This window comes from Diorhabda carinulata, chromosome 6 (genome assembly GCF_026250575.1).
Source record: "Diorhabda carinulata isolate Delta chromosome 6, icDioCari1.1, whole genome shotgun sequence".
Lineage (NCBI taxonomy): Eukaryota > Metazoa > Arthropoda > Insecta > Coleoptera > Chrysomelidae > Diorhabda > Diorhabda carinulata.
The window spans coordinates 5,057,551-5,081,751 of record NC_079465.1 but is presented as its reverse complement, the minus strand read 5'-3'; the positions used below and the strand labels follow the sequence as shown (position 1 = coordinate 5,081,751).

At 31.1% G+C, this 24,201-nt stretch overlaps 1 protein-coding gene across 2 annotated transcripts in view; it reads right to left on the bottom strand.

Moving 5' to 3' along the window:
- LOC130895135 (transcription factor SOX-13) overlaps nucleotides 1-24,201 on the bottom strand; it is a 227,393-nt gene that overhangs the window by 198,020 nt on the left and 5,172 nt on the right. Inside the window, exon 2 of one of the 2 annotated variants that reach the window (XM_057802297.1) lies at nucleotides 16,809-16,837. The exons of the other annotated variant lie outside the window; for it this stretch is intronic. The gene's annotated coding sequence lies outside the window, so the exon portion shown is untranslated. The remainder of the gene's footprint in view (nucleotides 1-16,808; nucleotides 16,838-24,201) is intronic. 2 annotated transcript variants of the gene reach the window in all.

The following is a 24,201-nucleotide window of genomic DNA, read 5'->3' as shown; positions in this document are numbered from 1 at the left end:
TTAATTACTACGACAGATGATTTAATAGATCAACTACTGCATAAAAAGTTTTTATATCCACAAATCGCTTTATTTGAATTTCAATTCGAAAATAACAAGCAATCATTGGTTATAATTACTCGTAGTTACATTATAATATTTAAAATAATAAATGTCGCCCATTAATAAATTAATTATTTTTTGTAAATTCTGTATTTGACTTTTTTCCAAGGATTTTCGATTTTTTATCAAACGCTTCGTTGTTATTTAATATAGTTTTATAATTAATATGGTTTTGGTAGCTTCATAATCCATTTTCCAAATATTCAGATGTTTGCCCTACGTAAACTGTATAGCAATGATAAACCTCATGTATCATTATAAAATTAATGACAAGTTCCTCAATGAAGTGAAGATTTTTATATGGATAAGATATGATGATTCAGACAAATCAAAATGCAGCAAATTTAGATGATTTAAAAAGAATGCAGATGCCTTTTTTAACGGTTATGAATAGTGTTTTAGAATCAATCAAATAATACTATGAATTCTCACTATTTGTTTGTAGGTTTTATTTTCTTTATTTTTGATATAGTTCTTTGATTAGTGGAATATTTTAAGAATGTATCATGACCTTCGTGATTTATTTAATATTCATATTTATTAAAATGTTTTATTCTACTCGTAAAATTTTTAACTCAACAAGTTTACCCCTATGTAACAATATTCCGTAGTATGACGTTCCTGCAAACGTGGCTTGAAACCCTCTGATTTAAAATACATTTGCAAGCTTTCTTCATCTGATTTATAGGGTTAGGTCAGTGGTGAAATTCGATATAATATGGGGAACATGTGTAGAAAGCTGGGAACTAAGATTATAGGCTGAAATATCAGAGGGTGACTTAAGTTTTATGTAAGCACTTCAGATTATTTATTCATGCCCTATGTTGATAAGGATACAATTTATGTGCGGTCTTTTTATACATAATTTTTCAAATTTTGAATTCTCAAAACTTCTCATATTATATAATATATATATATATATATATATTCTGTTTTTTCAAATTTGATTTAATAAATAAAAATATAAAATTAAAGTTGTTTGATTGATTTACATCCATCGGGATAATAATTACGATAGCTATTAACAGACAGAAGCAACAAATTGATGTTTCTCTACCTTTTGAGTATGCATTCAGATAAACTCCACAAAACCAAACACTAATTGGAGATGCGCTCTAATCGTTATCGGAAATACCAATTTTAAAATGAATATTTGGTACTTGATGGAAATTTATTTCTATACGGAATTGTTCGAACAATTCCATTCAAATATATTTTCGTTATTCTTGGTTTTGTTCATATACCAGTCCTCAATGTATAATAATATTTAATTTGAAATCATTTATTTAGTAATCTCGCGTAATCAAGTTAAGCCGCTCCATAACCCGAAAACCGACTTTTGCAATGTAATTTTGCACGATTCCGGGGGTGTGTAGCCTTACAATTCGTCTCTGCTAAACCTCTTCTTCTGTGAGCACGGTCACTCCTACCAATTGACTCAGAGTTGATTCGTGCTCCTATAGAAATTGCACCCCAAGAAACACCACCATTAGAACTCAGATATTCGGAGCAGCAATATACAAATCGCTCTCTTGGTCTGGGGTACACTTCGTAGGCATACTCTGGTCTTATAATAACTGGGTATGTCAGTGCATCGTACGTAGAAATTAAATTAATTTTAGAATTGGGTGTATATACTCTTGCAAGAAAATATTTCGATAAAGTTCTGTAATTCTTCATAAAAAAACTGTAGATCTGAAATACATTCAAACTACTTTAAGAAGTGATTTGATATAATAACTATTTCATCTAGAAGAAATTATAAATAAAATATAAATGGAATGATTCGTCAAATTCTTCTCTTCATTTTCTCTTCACAATAATCTATTGTACTAATCCAATTTCCCATAGAATCGAAACATAATAAATCTACTAATTACCATTAAATCATCGTAAATATACTCAATTAACTTTTATTAAGTCATTGCATAACGTTAAAACTAACTTTTTTTTCGTAAACAAAGCGAAAGGAAGACAGTAAAGTATACAGACGGAGATCGTCAAGTGGTTCTCTGACTTGGGCGTGCAACTCACAGAAACATAAGAAAGGAAGGCTTTGTTTTATGCGAAGTGCCACATCTGTTTTAACTCAAAGATTAGGCACTCGACTCCTACTGCTGGACTTAATGGCAAACTGTACTTATATACCACATGTGTGGGTGAACTGGCAAATGATCGACCTGGTTTTTCGAAATACGACTTAAGATGTAGGGGAGATCGAGCAAAATTTTAATAGTCGGCATTATGTTAATTAGAAACAGAAATAGCTGATAGTATCTATTCAATAATTGTCCATGAATTAATTACTGATAATGACTACAAACCTAAAATGAGTACAGGACAACATTTTCTAACGGTTGGTAAAAAAATTTATGAAATATAGTCATAAAGTTCAAAAATATAAACAAACAGAAGAATATTGTAAACAATAATAAAATCTTTCAAATCTTTGCTGCTACATTGAGAATATTGGTGAAATTGAAAATAGTAACGTAGAAAGAATACAAAAAAGATAGTTGGAGATCTAATTTTAGTAAAAAAATGAAAAACAAATCAGAAACTTTACAAAAATAAAAGAGGTACACATTATAGAAAAAATACAACTACAAAAAATACGTTAATAGAAGCAACAACAAAAAGTAGTCAAACGAAAATTCAAATCGGTAGAAAAACAAACGTTTCGCATCAATATCATTTAGATATAAGGTAGAAGTTCCGAAAAAACAGAAGATTCAAAAGAAAATTGAACAAATTTGTGAACTATCTACCATTAGTGGTTAGGTGAGGTTAGTGGTTCATTTAATGGATTTTGATACAGAGAACTGTCATTATAGGGCCTCAATTGACCTCTTATATCAGCAGAATAAAAGCGTAAGCTCCTTCCTGTCCTAAATCAGAGTCAAACATGACAATCAATAAATTGTTTTTGTTTATCATTAATAAAAAGTGTCTTGTCTCGTTTTTTCTTAATATCTATATTCCCCATGTTATTTTTGTTAATCTACTTACCAAATGTTCATTCATTAACGTTTGATTTTTTGAATTCACAGCTCTTATTGATTATGTTAGTTGAAGGATTAGTTTCCACTTATTAATTATGATTGTGAAGACTTATTGTAATCTACAATGCAGATGATCACTTTATATTACTGTAGCTATTAGTAGGGCTAAAGTTGGAGCTTTTGAGAGACTTAAATTGCTCTTCGATCAACCTTATCTGAACATGAAGATTTTATATAGTCATGTTCATCCATTTTTAGGTAGCTCAATTGTCGTTGGTGTCTAATTGTGATCTGTCTTCATCTTAAGCCACATAAACAAAGTAAAAATCAATTTGTATATGTTGTTTTTGAGACCTAATAAGCTGTGAAATGAAGGGTACATAATACATCACCTTAATTTGCATTGTAGATTGTTTGGAGAATCGTTTTGGGTTTTCGTCCACTCCATACCTATACAGAACTATACATCTCATGAGTCAGATTCCGAAATACGTAAACTACTATCTAAGAAGGCTATTTTTCGAGTTCCATTCCCAAAGTGTAGGTACTACTGCTTCGAGGTACTATACACCTTTAGTTTGCATTAGAAATCATGATTATTGAACATAGAGTTGTTAACGATATTATATAAAGCTCATGACTATATAATAATTGAATATTAAAGTGAATAGTTAATTGGATACCTATTATTAGAAATGCAAAAATGATAGACGTGTAACTTTCAGCGATGTAGCGGCAATAACTCGCTTAGCTTCAACAGCCAAAGACTTAAACAAACAAAACCAATAGTCCATTCTATCTAGTAGTTATTTATAATAAACTTCCACCAATCATTTGATTCAGCACAAAGAAATGAACTGATATTAAGAATGAAAGAACAGAAAATGAAAATTATACCTAGAAGAATAACAGTAATGACATTGAATTAGTTAAAGGTGGAAATACCAACAAGTAAAGTAAAAACAAAAGACTTTGTAACGAATAGAGGTGTACGATGACCTCTTAACAACACCGCTCAATGCAACCTTGGAGCATATTATAAGAAAAGTAAGCAAAGGGATAATGATACGATATGATAACATAATGATAGTAATGAAAAAAATAAAGATTTTGGAACTGGAATTAACAACAGAAAGAGAAAATATGGCATTGAAAAGATATGGCAGTAAATAAAAAATATATGGAGGTTATGCCCTGCAGAAATGGAAGAGGAAGGTCTGATGTAGAGGTACTAGGTTTACTACAAGTAACAAAATGATAAATCATGTGATGAAGTATGAATAAAAAATGTATGATACTGTACAATATTTATTAATATTCTTAAGAATTTATAATTTTTATAAGAGTTCAATGTAAAATAGTGAAGACGTAATGAACGTTTTTAGGTCAGACAGATTAATCTTTTCAACGTACTTCTAATATTGTAAATCCCATATTGGAACATGTCACTGTAATAATCCTGCTGTCAAATATAATAAAAAGTTTTGAAGTGAAACTACTTTATGTCCGGTATCAAATTGTATATAACTAGAAACAGATCGTGTCTGCATTTGTTTATTTTCCTAGCTGTCATCTCAAGAAATATACTTAAATATGGTTAGTAACGTATTAATTCTAGTTCGTTTGCTAGTCGACCTGTATTTTTAGTAGTTTACAATAATTTATTATCATTTGGTTCAACCTAGTAGAAATCTTGAATATATATTACTGATATTTCATTCTTTTTTTTTAAAGCTGGATTTGAAAAATAACATCTTTTTACTTCTATTTTATTTGTAATGGAATTATCGAGGCTGCTAACTAAATACACAGTGGGTCACAGAAACCAGTCAACCCCAAAATTCAGCAAAAATACTGAAATAATTCAGGAGAACAAACTACTTCATCACACGTACAAATCAGAGGTAGCGAAAAAAGATAGTTTTGGAACTATATCGTCAGAAGTAGCAATTTTGTCATATGACAAATCGAGGAAAAAATTCTATTGAATTACGCTTAAAGATATTCAAACATTCCTTTGAATTTTGATGCAAGCAAGCTTTTGATCAGCATTATTCAACCGCGGTATCGATCTAGTCTTTAATTTTTAAAAGATGTCTATAAACATATGAGTCGTGTCTCTTTACACTCTTTAAACGTTCTTCCCAAAATTATTTAACATGAAGGATACATCAATGATTTGAAACAATGGGAATACTGTAAAAGATTTATTTTGAAGAGAATATTAAAAGATAATCATCACAAACCTGAAATTTTATGATAATAAAGTAGGGATTAGAAGCCTCCTGTTTTATTGAGTCGAGTCTTGGATTTTGATCGAAGATATGAGCTAAAATGATAAATATTCGAATTGTGGCTACATAGACGAATACTAAAGATTCCCTGGACCGCACGAATAACAAAAAAGAATTAGAAAATATCGAAAAGTAATGGTATCCATTCAAACTCGCAAACTGTAGTTCTTCAGCCGCATAGTACCAAACGAATTTATATACGAATTGCTTCAAGCCATTTTGCAAGGCAAAATATTTGGAAAAAGAGGTCCAGAAAGAAGACGATCATCCTGGATTAAGGATAGAAGAAGGATAAGAAGCCAAGAATACAGAGAATTGGAGTTGAACATAATATATTTATATTTTTACTTTATTGTTGTATTTTGTGAAATAAATATTTTTGTTTCGGCTATATGTTGTTAATAATCAACCACTGCTTGAGCTACTTTCAAAATCATCAAGATTCATTATTGATATGTCTACTAGTCTTTTATTCTCCTCGTAAAACTTGCTTCGAAGCTGGCTACTTCTGAAAATAGACAATTCATATAGGTAACCGATGTTTGAATTATCTTGATTCATAGTTCTTTGCAGAATCTAGTTGAAAACTATATATTTTAATAATATTTTCTCTTCATATTTTTATATACAGGATTCGTCAAACAGATTTCCAAATTTGATTGATATTTAATGAAATTCTAATTTATTCTACTCGACAATTGGTTGGTATAATAATGTTATTTTTATGAAATGTCGCAACATATTATTGAACTCACTCGACCGATTTCTTCATTTATGAAATTATATAATGTTTATTTTTATTTCACACTCACAAAAAAAAATCGCTTTAATCTTTTTACATATGTATTAGCAGTCGAACGCTCAAGTTCAATATGACGCAACAACGAAATATTGGCAGCTAATTATTTAGTGACCTAAATCTATATTGGAGTGATGTTTAGAAATTTAATAATGGCATATGGATATATATACGAGTTTATAGCCACAAATGAGATCACAGCGCAATAAAATACCGAACAAGATTCAGTATTTGTACTTTTAATCTATTCTTAGACCATTATTCTCATTTTATAGGTACTGCCGTCGTTCTAATGTCGATAGTGAAAAAATTAGGCGCCATAAACAAGCATAAAACTTCCGGATTTTTCTAAAATTTGATTTTCACAAACAATAATTTTATAGAGTGTTCAATATTATCTTTCTAACTAATTGGTTGGCAACTGAGTACTTTCAATTTTTACCAGTAGAGATCCGTCCTTGTTTTATTTTTTGAATAACTTATGCCGTTTGTCAAGTAATACTGGTCACATTGACCAGTCAAATTTAGAAGCACGTAGTACATGATTTTGATCAAAGCTATTAGTTGTAGGTTAATTTTAAATGGGGTGCAGACGCGAACATTTGCGGCATATTTTACTTTTTATTGCCTAACAGAGCCCACGTGTCAGAATTAATATAAAACATTCCGTTCTGGAGATTTTTCCCTCAGTCATAATTGAAAAGGATCGTCATATAATTGTTCGAGAGGCATCGCAAATAACAATTTAAAAACCCTCAAGTCTTGGACTAGTTGGGAAGCTTGATATTGAATTGAAAGAAATTCATTTATCATAAAGAATCAACATTTTCGATATGCACCTTAGACGAAATAAGACAGACCCATTCTTGAAAAGAATCATCAGTGATGATGAAAAATGAGTCTTGTACAGTAAGATAGTTCGAAATCATAGAGCAAACACGATGAATCAGTACAAACCACATCGAAAGATGAAACACAACAAAAAAGCTCATACTGTCCGTTAGGTGGGATTACAAAGCTGTTGTGTTTTTTGAGCTGCTTCCAAGGAACTAAACGATATTTACTATCAACAGTTAATGAAACTGGATGAAGCAATCAAAGAAAAATGGCCAGAATTGTCAAATCGGACAGGTTTAGTGTTCCACTATGACAATACAAGATCTGACACAATCGTTTTCAGAATTCTTTAAATGGTCAAACTTTCGCAAATGACGATGACCTTCAATCGCACCTGGTTCACTTTTTTTCTGATCAGAAAATTTATGAACGCTGAATCATGAAGCTGGAAAAGAGATGACAGTAGGTCATTGAGCAAAATGGAAAATATATAATTGATTCAAAACTATTCCTTGTTAGAAAAAGTGTTTTATTTTATACTACAAAAACGAAATTAGTTTGTCGCCAGCCCTATATTATGTTGATACTGTAATTTGATCTAGTACCAATTTCAATGTACTTGTTTTGTCTGATCTGTCTTCATATTTGGAACACTCGATTAAAATATTATATGATTGGGACATATTGTACATTCAGGTATTCCAATATTCGCATATAAATGTTGATGTGTGACTAATCACCAGTTTTGTTTGCAGTCCATGTTTTCAACACCTGCTACCTGTTTGGACTTTTATTTAATGGTTTCACTTCACTTCATTTAGCTTTCGAATCAACCCTTTGATTTTTTTTTGAAAATCACATCAGTTTCTACTGTTTCTTTTGCCACTTTGTCTTCTTCATTACTCTGGATTCTAAAGTGGAAAGTGATCCATGTAAATTTGACATTTATTTGAGATTCCTTCTAATTTCGATTGCGATAAAATGTCGATCGTAAATTTGTTGGATAGAGTATGATGAACTTAGAGAAAATGATTTTGGAAGATTGTTAAACTACAGGGATAGCTCTCAAGAAACTCAAGATTTAACATGGAACCAAGACATGGTTAGGTTCGGTCTACTACTTTTCCAACTTTTGTTTGGAACACATAAAGAGGCGGGATAATTCTAAGCAGAAAAAATTCTTGCAATCGTTGATGATATAGTTAAGAAACAACAATGACTAATTGAAAGAAGCATGAATTTAGAAGAGCAGGCACGGATTTGTAAACAAAAAAGTGATTATATTGTGGAATAGCAGCAACAGTTTGGTGTCAGATGCACTAAACAAATTTGTTTATAAAAAAAATTCAAGAAATTCAATTAGATTGGCTGGATTAGCGAAAGCTGTCCACTTGCTTGATTCCTCTCTAATATCAAGAAAGTTAAAACTAAAATTATATTTATCAATAAATAGATGTATTGTCATTTATACAGCCGTAACTTAGACTTCCTCTCTTGAGAAAAATATATGGATCAATGAAGGATTGAGATCTTTGAAAAATTAGGAGTCATTTGAAATATAAATTAGTTTTATAAAGAAAAAGACATAGTGAACGAATACAGAGGCTTGAACAACTTGAGCGGATGAATGAGGAGATTTACAGAGAAGCAATCCATGGATTTAGCAGCAGGCTGAGTAAGCTGTAGCATAAGTCAACAGATTTCAAACGCCGGTAAATTTTTGTTCAAAAATTTTATATTTTTTGACAAAATATTGAAAATTGAAGAAATAAGATTAACTTAATTAAAATTGAACTATAAAGTAGAGGCGACAGAACGTCCCAGAGAAAGGCGGATAGATGAAATGAATTAGAGTTTGATAAAGCAAGCTAAGGTCTTCCATCGACTGTTTAGCCGAGGAAAAAGTATTGTCTGAAGCAATCATAGAAAATCGCCCGTATAACGTGTCTTACATGTTAATAATATATAAAAGGATTATAAATATCCGTATGGTAATTAAAAAAAGGACAATAAAATATAAATCAGCAAATGTGGAAAATAGAATCTTCCGTAGTCAGATATTTTGAGGGTTAGCTCTTGTTTATTGAAAGTTATGAAAGGAATAGCATATTTGCTATCCAAAGTGTAATAATTGATGCCTATGTCTGAAATTAATTTAACATTTTGTTAAATTGAGGTGCGCTTTGACTCTTCGACATAACTATTTGGTTAGATTTGCGTTTGTTCCTAAATTGTCTTGATTTTAGATCTCCTCTGGATGAAAATTAGGTAAAAATTAACGTTTCGACCTTCAGCAAAATAATTTAAATCAGTAGAAACTTAAAATGGAGAGAATTTAGCAACAAGTACATTATTGATCTACTTCTACTTCTAAATTCAATCTTGTTTGTAGTACAATTTTTCAATTATGAATATTTCGTATGGTAGCATTTATTTTTGTCGTCTATTTAGATGATGAACAAAAAAATTGATCTACAGGTTCCCCGTTATGCTCATTCTATTATTAGATTATTATTTTAGTTTATATTGTCGTCATCTTTAACATTGACTAGTGGAAATGTTTTAATTCTATTTTAATTATACTATTTATTCTTAGGTATTTATAAAATTCAAACTCAAATCCTGTTAATTTGATTCGAAGAAAGTCAGTTTATATTTCAAATTTACCTGATTCAACTATTTTTCAAATATATTCAAACCACATCTAGAAGGAATCGGAGACGCTTATACGCGTATTTTAGAAAAAAAAATAATGAATATAATGATGATTATTCAATATTGAAAATGATTAGATTATATTATATAAACGATTTTATGAACAATGGATTAACAATTTACTTAACATATTGATATTTATAATTGATTGGTCAAGGTCACGTGGATTTATCATCGGTTTCTCAAAATACATCAAGTAGTTACTTAGTTTCCCCAGGGTACTAATTTTTTTCACGAAATTTTGGGAGTGTTGTTGCCTCCATACATTATTTACAAATCCGAAAAAAATGTGGGTTCAATGGACTGAAAATGGTCCAAAAGGGTATCCTTGCTGCAATGGACGATGTTGTGGATCAGGATCGAGATTTTCAAAAGTAAAACCAAATATTTTATGAATGAGTCACTAACAACAAAATTATGTTACAATTATTGCAAATTTATTTCAGCTTAAAAAGTTAATTCTGTTGACTACATTACAAAGTATTTGACAATTTCACTCATGCCATCAATTTGAAGACGAATAACTTCAAGAGAATATTTAACCCGGGGTTAAATATATCATTTTATATGGTCTGATTGCTATGTAGCAGCAATTTGAAAGAAGTGATCAAATTGGCCCTAAATGAAGTTTGAATTTGATTCAAATAGTGGTTCTCAGAACCTCTCTATACATGAATCATATAAAGCCATCTGAATTTTTTTTATAAGAGAAAGAGAAATGCTTTCTTGTTAAAATTTGTAGACAAAAACTAAATAAAATAAAAATTCAATATTCAGAAGAAAACCACATTCTATTGGATGCAAGAAGACATCGTTGTATCAACCCTTACAAGCTGACTTATGTTGGTAAGGTATGACTTAAATCATGCGAGAGGTTTTCCCCTGAAACTATAGTACTGCAATTTGTTAATTAAAATATTATAATTAACACAATCGAAAGCCTTGGAAAGATCAAAAAAAGTTGTTGCAGTAGAGTGATGGCTGTAGTAGAAGTTATTAAATATAATATATCATCATTTGTGCATAAGAAATATCTTATATTTGAAGTTTAACATACCAAATATAAATTTTAATAATCAATTTATCCCCAAACTAGGGTCTAACAGTAGTATTATATAGTTCAAATAACTAATTTAAACTCTTCTTTAATGTAGGTATAATCACTTTTTTTTTATTTTCTATCGGACGAAAAAAAAATTCTAAAATGTTTCAACCGAACATCCGATATCGTTAGCTTTAAGGGATATCAATTTGACTGTCCAAATGCGTTTTCACAATCGAAAACCGGTATTATTCCTAATTACGAAGATTGGAGAAGAATACATTCCGGCTTGTTCTTTTACGAGGCTTAATAGGCCTTTTTATTATCGTCGACGTTCCAATTTTTAATCAAACCCAACGTCGTCTCATATGCAAGAATCGGACATTTTTCAAGTTTTTTTTTTAGAAATAAATTTTTTATTATTCAGTTCCAACAGAGCATTTGCTATATAATTTCTTAATGCAGAATTTTGGTTCTAGTCCAATGGAAACAGTAATTATATATAGATAGAAACACGTGTTAGTTAGTGAAAAATTTTTATAGATGAACAACAGATAATTACTTCTCAAATATCGCTATGTTAATGTCTAATCATATCAATGAAAAAATTCATCAAATTCTTTGAACTGCGGGGACCAAATGCCTTTCTAACCTCAGAACTATGATATACATCTTTATCGGTGTGATTCCGGCTTTATGAAACGTTTGTTGATGTTCATGCTTTTAGTCGATACTCTAATTAAAAACAGTAAATCTTCGTACATCGATATTAATTAATGTTTCTCTAAAATTCTTATTAATTTAGTCCATAATCTAGTCTTCCCCGTTCTATCCTCCGCAATCTATCTGTCACCATTTTTATGATATGTTGACATTTATCAATCTATTTCTAGTTTATTACTTCTATTATTGGTTTTTATTTTGTCCAATATTTTCTTTCCTTACCCTATATCCGATCAGTCATAGACCACATGTTCACTCTAATGTAAATGCAAAGAATGGTGTATGAATATGAACGATTATGAACGATCTTAACATTTCAAAAACGTTAATAAATCTCACGAAAATGACATTCAAACAGACAAAAACGAAGATAAAGGCAAACCAAAGAATATCAAAATGTTTCCAGACCAACAGAACATTAAAACAGGGAGATCCGTTATCCATTGCTGTCTTCAGCGCGGATTGAACTGAATAAGGACGATGCAGACGATTCAGTAATCCTTTCGGAAAACGAGTTTATGGAATTTGTCAGAGCATTCATAGAAACGGCAGAGAATCTATGAATCAATGAAGATAAATCGAAGGTCATGATAATGACAACGCCACAAAGGCAATAAGCAATGAAAAGAAATAATAATGAGTCTAGAGCAAGTCCAAAGCTATGTATATCTTGAGAAAATCTAAAAGCAATGATGATGAAGGGAAGTAAACAATTAGGAGCACTGAATGCGATTAGCTACATCTTTATAAAACATTGATAAGACCAAGAGAAAGGAAGATACACGGAATGTATTTGGAGAAGCTGAACTAAGCAAAATGATAAGATCCAAAAGAGTAGAGTTGCTAGGTCACATACAGAGAATGCCAGATTTTAGAGCAACAAAAAAATGATACACAGAACAAGGAGGAGTAAAGAAAAAAGGAAGACCAAGCAAAATATGGTACGCAAAGGTGAAGACTTAAGCGAGAGAGGAATTCAGGAATGAAAAACGAATGCAAAAATTAGGAAAAAGTGGAAGGGAATCATTTCCAAGCTATGAGCCTAAAAAACCTGCGTGTAGCACGTATATTATCAAATTCTATAAGTACCAAGAGGCAGTTCTTTTATATTTCATATAATAATTCTACTGCAAAAAATGTTTAGACAAATCTAATTTATTTTCAAAATTCGTTGATGTATTTCGGTCAAAATAAATCAGTCGACAATAAACATAATTATTTCATCGTAATATTTCATTTAACAGCATAGAAACTACATCCTTCCGTTTTTATAATATTAGACGCATGCAATTTATTTTTCATCAAATAGTAAATCACACTTTTTTCCAAAATTATCTTTATATTATTATGAATTATTGTATCCAAAAAAGCTACTTATTACCCCATCATACAACTCCAGTTTTTATTTAATGTCATATAATAAGAGAAGAAATTAAAATTTTTCGGTTTTGTAAAGAAATGGAGATGAGAAAACATATATAGTATAAAATATAAGAACCTTATTTCACAATACTAATTCTTTGAATATTACATAATAATAACAATAAGAGGCACAAAGGGGATGGTAAAAATGAAAATTAGACAAAAGTGGTTGAATTAGTCTAATAAATATTGAAATAACAGGGAAAAAATTTGACTTATTGATTTAATAGCTACGTTCAAGTGAAAAGTATAAGGAAAATAGGAATAAGGAGTAAATAAAAGGAATATGTATGTGAGAGAGAAAATTCGAATTGATAGAAGATCACACAGTGCAGAATGGAGCTAAACATGGGGATAAAACAAAGAGACAGTCGTAGTCCTGTTCTGTTTGTACCAGTCACAAATTGGATGATGAAAACAATAGAAGATAAGAACTACAAACTGCAGGTAACCATTGGCCACAGAGAGCTGGAAGTGGTAAAAATAGAAGAATAAAAAATAAACAATTAGATAAAGTCTATGAAAAAACTGACACTGGAAATGAATATTAAAAAATGTAAAACAAAAAAAGAGAACATGAGGAAAATTTAATAATGAAAGGACAAAGAAACATAGAAGATTGAAGAATAGATAAAGAGAAGATGAAAATAACAGAAAGAATAAGAATGGATAGGATAAGAACTGTAGTAATTATAGAAAAATATAAACAGGAACCAATAGAAAACAAGACGTTTAGAAGGTGTTTAAAGTTGTGTGAGGACACCACAAACTATAATGAGAGAAGTTATAGAAACAAATAGACATGAAAAAAGGAATAAAGGAAGACCTGAAAAAACTTGGTTAGAACGAGTATCACAGGAAGGAAGTAAATAAAATAAAAACGAAAAATGAAAGTAGAAAAAGACTGGAACATATGATAAAAGAGCGTAATAACTAAAACCCTCATACTTTAACGCTCTTAAGACAATAGTTAAATAGAAGCAGCAGATTCAAGCCAGAGTTGTAGAATAAAACAAGATAGACTGACGAGAATGTTGATGACGACAATAAACGTCTCTAGAAAAAAAGGATTGTCTAAATCAACAGGATAAAAAACAGAGAAGAAGAAGAAGTTATACCAAGAATTGTACTACAAAACAACCAAGAAAAGTTAGATAGGGTAACTAAAGAAAGAGCTGGAAGACAACAACATCAAATGACTTAAAGGAGTTGGATACCAGAAAGAAAAAAAGAGTTTACAGTTCAATAGACCTGTTTAGAAAAATATATAACAAACAGAAATTATATTTAGGTGAAAAACTTTCCAAGGAGCTGAGAAACAAGATTAATAAGAAAAAGTTTATTCCAATCCAGCTGTGGATTGTAGAAAAATTTGATTAACCTTATTGAGAAATCGTCGTCTTACCAATATTATTTGGAAAGTGGATCTTGTGAGATTGTTGTATGTGAAATTTTTTTGTCAATGTAAACAAGTTTTGCTCCAGAATTGTTTTTCCACTGATTTCAATTTATGTAACGACTTTGATAAATACAGTGTCTTAATAACTCACTAAGATTCCGAAATCTGTTAAGCTTACAAAAGAAATTAATCAACCTTACTCCTAAGTAATCTATTGTAACGTTTCGTAGATCACGTTCGTCAATAAAATTCTATAAGTGATTTTATCACTTCAAATTTTAATAAACCACAATCATTGGAATTTAGTAACTATCCTTTCGAAATAAATCACTTTATAACACCACGCCACGTATCTCCAACTACTCTCCTACTATGAAATCTTTCATCATATTTATTTTAACGATGTTCTAGAACATTCCAGGGCATCTAGGAATAGCGAGGTTCTTCCAGAAACGTCTAGAAAATAATTCATTGGTTACCCAATAGATGGATCCATTTTCTTATACTTTCCACTACGTATAAGTTATGATCTGCGTCAAACTATTAACATATTTTTTTTGGTAATTTTGATCAAAAGTGTGATAAATAAAAAATAAGAAATTTCTATCGACAATTCTATTACCGTTAATTATCTCCCGCTACTAGAATCGGATGAATGTAATTTTAAAGTTGAAAAGAATTCATGGTATACGCCTAATTGATAGCTTAGATGTATGTAGATCGTACCGAAATAAATGAGGTAATTCGGTTACATAATAAACAACTAAAAAGTAACATTTGCATATAATTATGAAAAGATTCTTCGATTATTTCCCATCATCGCTATTTCAAAATGTGAATAACCTTTTTAAAATTTCAAACCGGTTTAAAAGATTAACATAACAATTGTCCTCTCTTCGGAGGATGCGAGAGTCGCTACAAAAACAACCTGTTAATTGTATCTATACAGGGAGAGTTCGAGTTCGAGTGACGAACCACTTTCTACATACTATTTCCCTTTTCTCTTCGAGATAACGTATCGAGGTTAAATGCTGATTCATTGAATATTTTTATATTTTGGCGAATGCGAAAATCGAATATGATTAAAATAAAACAATTTAATTTAAAACAAATTTAATAATCTACCGTTGAGAAAATTATATCTCGTATAATATTCGTTTTTGTACTTTGCATTTATGACTTGTCTTAATAATTCTTTGTTTTCCCTATTTAATCTGCTTACAGGGAACAGGATGTCAAATAGCAAAACATTTGCGTACATTTTGGACATAAGGGAAGCATTTGAATGTGCTAGTTACCTAGAAGAAGGTACTCAAGAAAATATTCAACGCACCACTGATGAGTCACATGAATAAATCAAGTAGGAATGAAAAAACTTCATGATCTATTGGCAATTAGTGAAAACAGTCAAATTCATAATATTTTAATGTCAATTTTTTTCATTCTAATTTTCACTTAATCACTTAAACCTGATCTATATTAAATCGATACAAAATTGTTACCACCGAGCTTGAATCTGCATTTGTTGAATGCTACAAAGAAACTGAAGTTTGTCGTTGTGAGGGACTCGGATTTACGACGACAATCATTGACAAATTAAGTGATTAAGTTCTGGCAAATTCTCGAGTTGACATTACCAAATAGGGTGTCCCAAATTCTATTATAAAAGCGATATCTCACTCATTTGACAATATCATTTAAAACTAGAAAAATCACTCGGAATTGCATTAAATACCTTACCGATGTTTAGTGAACTTTTGGTGTAACTTCATCCGAGACCAGCAACATTTCATTAAGTTTGAATTTCAATTGAAATAGCTTTGATGCAATGAAAATGATGAATATACAATTACATCTAGTTTTCAACATCCATGCTGATTTGAGGCTTCGACATGCTTCACAAGTGCGTGGTTCAACATGACGTAAATCCACAGATTGTATTGGATAAACCAAAAATTTAAAAATAACCGTACAAAAAAATCAATCAACCTGTTAAGATGAATTTGATCGAGATCCTCTCCAACAATACTCTTAGATATGCACTCGAATCCACAATTTTCAAACCCAAATTCGAATTTTCCGGTTAATCGTTGAAAAGAAAAGTTTCCCGTGCGATACGTTAATTTTCATAAATATCCTACTGATATCCTACTGACTGCGCCAATTATTCAGAAACATTTCTTCATTAATTTGACAAACTTAACTTGCCACCTTTCTCTAATCAATATGCCAGTATAGAGGTATGGGTCATTGAATAACCCTCAGAACATATTGGTACCCCAAACTGGGGAAAGTAGAATGAACACAGTGAGGATATTCGTTCGACCAATAATGGATACTATATGTAGTCATTATACTAAATATTTTATTTGTAAGCAAGAGGTGTTTGATATAAAAAATGATTTTAATGAAATACAATCTTCAGTAGGCCTTATTCTTTGATTTAATGAATGCCTAATACACAGTTACTTACCTGATCAGTTGGAAACAAAAAACACCTACCTGAAACGAAATAAATTTATAATTATTGTGATCGGCACGCAATAATTTACGCCTTGTCGGGAAAATCGGCTGTTATAAAAAAATTGATCAACACAAGAATTAACGCATATCAAATGGTATTAATACGAGGTTTATTCCAAAAGTATCCAATCAAAATAGTATTGAATAAAACATTCGAATGGTTGATATTTACCCGACATTTAAATTAACGGGAAATTACGTTGAGACTGTACAGAGACTGTACAACTTGTTGCTTTATTACATATTGTTTAGAGACCCTCTATTTGCATTGTTTTATTATAGATTGGACTTACTTGTGTGTGTATAAATAGGACGCAATCATATCAATGAAGATCATCACGGATCTCTCACCTGGTGATAAAAATATTGGAACCACTCAAACTCTCAATCAAAATGAATCAAAATAATATTGAATGGGAGTTTGCGCTGGCACCAGAGTTCACTACCCTAGGAACAGCTTTCTGTCCGAAATATTTCTATTATGGAGTTTGTTGAATTGAGCTCAATTGCAATTGCAAACTTATGAAGAGGTGGCGTAGGGAACTCAATTATTTAGGTAATAGTTCGTAGTTTTTGATTTCGATTCCTGGTCATTCGTGATCAAGGATAATGAAAAGTACAAAAGAAACCAGTGCAAAAACGTTTTACTAGCTCGCAGCATTTCTATGGCATGGAAAGTGCATTTTGAGCCCCAAAATGCTTTTTTGATGCTGAGAAATGTATGAAGTAGAAAACACCAGATATTGACAAGTGAAGATTCTGTGGATAAGAGGAAAAACCTCCGGAATATTTGCTCATGTTTTGCAAATACAAGCAAAAGTGGGAAATGTTGTAAAAAGTTGTATGCAAAACAGCTGCAAAATAGGGAAACACAATACTTGTTGTGGTGGTAGTTTAAGATTAGACGCTGTAGAATCCATAATCTTAATGACCGTGTGACCTGTTGGAGCAAATTCGTGGATCATAATTAGAGAAAAGAGTTAATGATGTCTTCACTTTGTTCGACGTGCTTGTCTCAGCCATTCAATACGCTTTCATTGTGCTGTCGTTCTATTACTGCTTTTTCAATATTGAAGCAAAATTCAATGCAGAAGTGATCTACGTTTTTTGCTCAAATCAAAGTGGTGAAGACTTCTTGGTGATGTCCATAGACCACGCAGACGTAGTTTCAATGCAGAAAAGTGAAGGTATAAAAATATAAAGTTGTAAAATGTGAAAATGAATAGATTCCATACATTTTTGTGCATAAGTCTATTGCAAGATAATCATATATCACTTATTCGCTATTTTCTGAATCCGATATTCATCTATATCAATTTGTTTGGCGAGGAATTATGATTACATCTGTAATTAATATATTACAGTAAATAATTTATTAAATCTCTAATGGAGCAAATAAATAAAGAGATAGCGTATTGCAGCAGGTCGCTAATATTATAATTTATAGTTAGTAAATAGCTAGTGAAAATTAATAGCCACCTTCACGGAACTATAGTTCAACTTCGAGTTAACTGAATCACAATTTCTCGGTCGTCGACAGCGCTTCCTTCAAATTATCGAAATTATAGTAATGAAGCGTGATTTACTGTTTTAATTTAATTAAAAGTATAATTATCGACACTACAAATGTCTTTGCATACAAGAGAAAGGCGACGCTCGATGACATAGGAATACTTCGGCTTATAACTTGATTTACCATAGAGTTTCCAATTTCTACTATGCATATTAAATACGTGATTAATTGGTGCATGTTTGTACATACCTAATTAAAATCTACAAATAAATTGACACACTTTGTATAGGGAAGACCAGTTAACATGACATCCGTCTTCCAAGTAAACTAAAGAACAAATTCCTACGTTAGTGTGAAATTTTTTGCAATAATTACAACCAAAAATAGTGAATTGAAACATAAATGTCTGTTCTTAATATAGGTATCTAGCAGAATTCGTATTTTATCGTCTAATGTCAAAAATTAAGTTTTTAATCAATCTTCCAAGATAATAATCTGGAGCACCAAATATGGAGTAATGCGTCGAAGGATCCCTCGTGTTTGGGACAATATAATTACTAGGATCCAAGTACCATACATACACCAAGTGTTGATTCTTCTGCATATTGTGTTCGGTCAAAATATGATGAACGGTGATTCTACTAACCAAACATTTTTTGTGTTTCTCTCTCAGCGTCTTGTATCAAGAGGAATCTCTACATTTTGCGCGGTGTACCATCTCTTCCTCACCAAGTGGATCGGCATGAAGAGGCCGTCACCAAGCTTGTCATTTCTATATCTTTAAGAACACTTTTTGAAAAGTTTTAAGCAATCTAAAAATTCTATCAAATAACAATTGAAAAAACGAGTTTACTTTTCAACTAACAAACATTCATAGATAGACTTGATAGACTTTTAAATTTGATTAATCAATTATACCATCACACATGTCTAGATACTATTAAAAAATAGTTTAATTTGATTGTGGCCTAAGAAAGAAAGAGATTTGTCTCAGATATCCTTTAAAAATACCTATTTTAAGAAGAATCGTTCTTTGAGAAAGGTTTGTTCTTTCTTTTTCCATTCATTACTAGATCTTTCCATGAGAAAATTACATTAGTCTATGCTGGTGTTATCGTTTGTTCTAGTGGACTAAGAGACTTTTCTATATTCAAATTATTGTCCCAGACCAAAAGATTTTAACAAATGCCTATTTCGAGATCAAAGAAAAATTGTTCTTCACGAAATATTTGTAGTTTTCTAAGGTGATGAAAAACTATATGATACTGATATAACTCTGACAGCTTTTTAACAAGGAAAAGTTGTCTTTGCCTGGCCATTTGTTATATTGTGCTACTCGCTCGTCAAAATAATAGTCTTCGAATAATAATTTTGGACGACACATCTTCCAAATGTCAGGAAAAGACAATCAAGTTGCGAAAGTAAGTTAAAAGAATTGATGAAAGTGAAGTTAGAACTAGATATCGAGACTTATAGAAGAATCGGTGTATAATAATGAATCGAATAAAGATTATTATCAATAATTCACAACGTACCTGTTCAGAGATATGCTCGGCCTTATGTTCAAGCTCTGTTTACAAGGCAGTAAATTAAATTATGACAAACACGTTACCTTTTCAGGAAAAGTTGCAAGCAAAAAATAAAACTATCGACTGAAACAAATCTAAATGTTTACTAATAATTTTATACATATCAGTTTTAATTTGAATCTAATTTCAAAACTCAAAGAGGATATATATTTGATTAAAATATAATAAAATCGTCAGTTAACGATTAAAAGAAGTTATTTGTTAGAATTATTGACTTACAAAGTCACTGACATGCAATGAACCGAAGCAACCTCTACATTAACAATCACTTATTATATAATTTCATTATCAAACTGCCGATTCATTGATTTTTTCAAAGCCGAGATTACCTTTTGAAAAAAATCTATTATACAAAGTTCGCTCCCTAAGTAGTTGGCCACACTATTGTGTCTATTGAATACTCGGTTCTTTGTATCCAATTTTTCTAGATGGAAAGTTGACAATAATAAATGATAATGGTTATTCTTTCGTTATTTGAATAAATAAAACTCATTAAAATATGTTTTTAATTAGGAATAGACGCACAAAAAAGCAAGATGTTTCTTTCGAACATTTTGTGAAATATCATCTTCTAACAGAAATGTGATTATAGTAGAAACAACAAGAAATTGTCACAAAAAAATCTTAAGCAATGTAGATAACAGGTTTGTAAAGAAAAAGAAACAACCAAAGACAATAACGTAATTAGAAGCAGAAATTTGGAGAATGCTTGTCTTCAAAATATATCTTATAACACACACATTATAATTATATTATAACTATAAAGTTAAATTCTTTCTATATATTGTCAATTTCTCTCCACTGGAGTCACCTGTTTCCTGTTTTAAACTGTGTCTTCTAGTTTTTCTTGTGTTGTCCCTTTTCCCTTTTTGTTATGTGTTTTGGCTTCATAGACTTGGTTCTACTATTTTTTTCAATTCCATGTCTACAAAGCCCACTTACTTTTTTTCAAAGAGTCTGGAAGCTTCTTCATCCTTTTGATCCGTTTTGGAAGTCTCTTCAAATAGCTGTCACTTGAAAACAAATATGGCTGATGGACGATATCCATATCTAACTTCTTCATAACCTTTGAATCAAAAAGTTCTTTACAAATCACGGCGATTTTGCGCAGTGATAATGTGTGAAAATAGATCTGAGAAAGATGCTGTCAGTATTCTGGCTGTTACGTCGCGCGTTCAATCATAAACATCATATTAACCAGCTGTTCAAGGAACGTAGAAAAAGATGGCTAGATGGTATAAAACGAATATATTCAACAAAAGAGAAAGAAAGATATACTAGAGTATACTCCAATCCAATTTCAGGGAAACCGGCATATCTGGAGGAAACATTAAACATTGGTTGGGTCCCCAGTTTAACCATGGGCTACAAAGCAAGTGAAGCCTTCATCTCAGCAAAACAAAAAAGATCCAATACAAAGTCGAAAGTTATGAAACATGATAAACTTTAATGTAGAAAATTATATTATCGTAGAGTATATCACATTTCTAGTCCACATAGTAAGATGCTACATACAATAATTAATTCTGTCTTTGTGAAAGTTTAGCAGGAAAGATACTTGATGACGCCTACTCCTTTCTGTCCGTAGTCTCGACTATAATTGGGCAAAATTCAGTTTAATATCATCTTTTTATAAAAGAAGAAGATACTAAAACTCGAAGTACAGAAAATGTTTCATAAGAATTTCCATATGGATGTACTCAAGAAGTGCGGATTTATTATCAGAAGATATATCTGATACTCTTACTAAATTAGCTCGCATCAGTACATTATTAAAACCCGTCCTACGCAAAGAACAGATATTACTAATAATGACGTTTAAATCTGGATTCCCAGGATTTGAGATATAGATTTGGAATATAAACACAAAAACTCACAACAAGTTATAAAGAAACAATAAATAATGTCTTTTAAAAATAAATCTTAGACAAGGCAGGGCACCAAAATGCACGATTAAACTGAAAAAGTAGTCATAATAGTGTTTAACACAGGGGCCAAATTAGTGTTGAGTGGGTCATGGTTCTAGATTACCCTATATTCCCTTAAATCTCTTTTCATTGGTGATTATTATGTTTTCTTAGAGCCAAGCCACCATTTGAGAATACCTTATTTCTCCTGAAAAAAGTCGTCCAACTTCTCTGATTCTATATTTCATTCTTTCGTTAATGTTTCCTGATTTTTCTATGAAAGTGTTTGGTTCAAGATTAAACTTAATAACTTGTTCTAGTTGTCGCTTGTTTCAATGTAAATTTCCATATTCATTCAATAATGAGTACCATATTATCTTTATATTTTTTTTTAATCCTGTCTGATTTCTGGCAAATAATGGATTGCATACGATTTACTAATGACACCAGACAATTCTTCATTGTACTACTGTCAGTCCCCAACGCCCAGTTGATTGTCTCGGGACATATGCCTAAATTCATGCTTTGACACCTAGACAGATGTATGCATCTTTTAATGCACTTTTAGTCAATTTTTTTATATTTCAATAGACCAATCGACATAAGAATTGATCAGTTTAATTGGAAACATTTTTTTAACAATAGATTAACGTAAAATCTGGGTGTTGCTATTCATACTAATCCTCAAAGGTGCCTCAATCTCATAGAACTTGCAGATCTTGTTCTATCAGTTTAAGCACATTCCCATGATTTCAGACAGAACTATAGTTTTTAACAATCGTCACGAATTTTGTCTTTTTCAACAATTTATAATTTACACCGGACGATGGTGACGTTCAGAAGTAGTCAATGTCCAAAAATATAAATGGCAGCCTTCGTATGGTGACCAGGGTAATTCAATAATATGTTGTGAATATATTTTTGACTTTTATTTGTTTATACAGAAGCAATTTGCATGCTGGATGGCATTCATTTGTTTATTGAAAGTAAGTACCTAAATACCTACATTGTTGCCAAAGAACTTTGTTGCTGAAGCAAACTACTTATAACTGAGTTTGTTTATAACGTTAATTACTTTATGCAGATCGTTTATTTATATAATCAAAAGCTTTTTTATGTTGCAGTCTTTCAAAATATCATTATATTGGATACTTTTTCAATTAAATATTGAAACGGATGATGAATAATTTCAAATGAGTCTGTACTACCATCAATGGACAACACAAATTAAGGATTCATGATGAAAATAATTATTAAATATAAGCGTTTCATCTTTGACCAAAATATATCAGCAATTATATTATTTTTGAGCTAATTTTCCACATGTTATAAACGAAAGAAAATATTTATATGAAAATACTTTAATTCTTTAATAGCGTCTTAGGTTTCGGTCCTTGGATCTGAGCTTTGAGTCATTATTTACCAATGACAAATTTTCCAGCAGTTTGTAGCCTAAGGCAGTAAAACACTTCCTTGTTTCGTTGTACAGAATTCAAAAAAAATGTTAAGACGGAGAAGAAGAGTTTTGAAAGTAAATTGATAAACATGGGGATGCTTCGGCATAAGGCTTGGCAAACCTTGATGCGATCAAAATGGTCTCATCAATGGCTTCTGCAAAATTAAGAAATATTCGTACACACTGCTTAGAGATAGTTTCCTGGTTTTTTCTAATGCTTTAGATCTTCACAATTGTCAGTGTGGCCACCCAAGAGGTGACTAAGGCTGCAAGATTTCTTCGTGAGATCAAGGAGCACATAAGTGTCGGAAATTCAAGTCTTGTAACTCGCTCAACGTTTAAATAAAGCGACTTGCCACGGAACATCCTAGAAATTTGAGGAATATCAGTACACAAAAACGCACTGGCACAATCACCATGAATCTTCGTAAACTGGGTAGGTTACGTGGTATTTTCAATGTCTATAAGCACCGTTATCTGAATGTTATAAGAAAGAAAACTAAACAGACATGGGGTACACAATGGAGGTCCTGTTGGCAAAGAAAGAAGAATAGAGAAACGAGTAATGGTACTTGGTAGCAGGTTTTTAGTGGTTAAGAATTCCATACAACCAGCTAACGTCGACTGGCTGGTACTACCCTAAAGATTTCCTCCTCTTCCAAGAAATGTACATTACTACTAATTGAAGGTTCTTGGTTAAGACGTGTACTTGAAACAAGCTATTTCTTAGGTAAAAATTAAAAGTTTATCAATAAAAAACTTGGATTGGTTAATTAGACTTGTGATTCAATAGTTCACCAAGTCTAGTCAAAATGACGAGCTACCGCTTACTCAAAATCTGTTACTTAAGGTCTTCAAGAGTTTTATCAATATTAAAT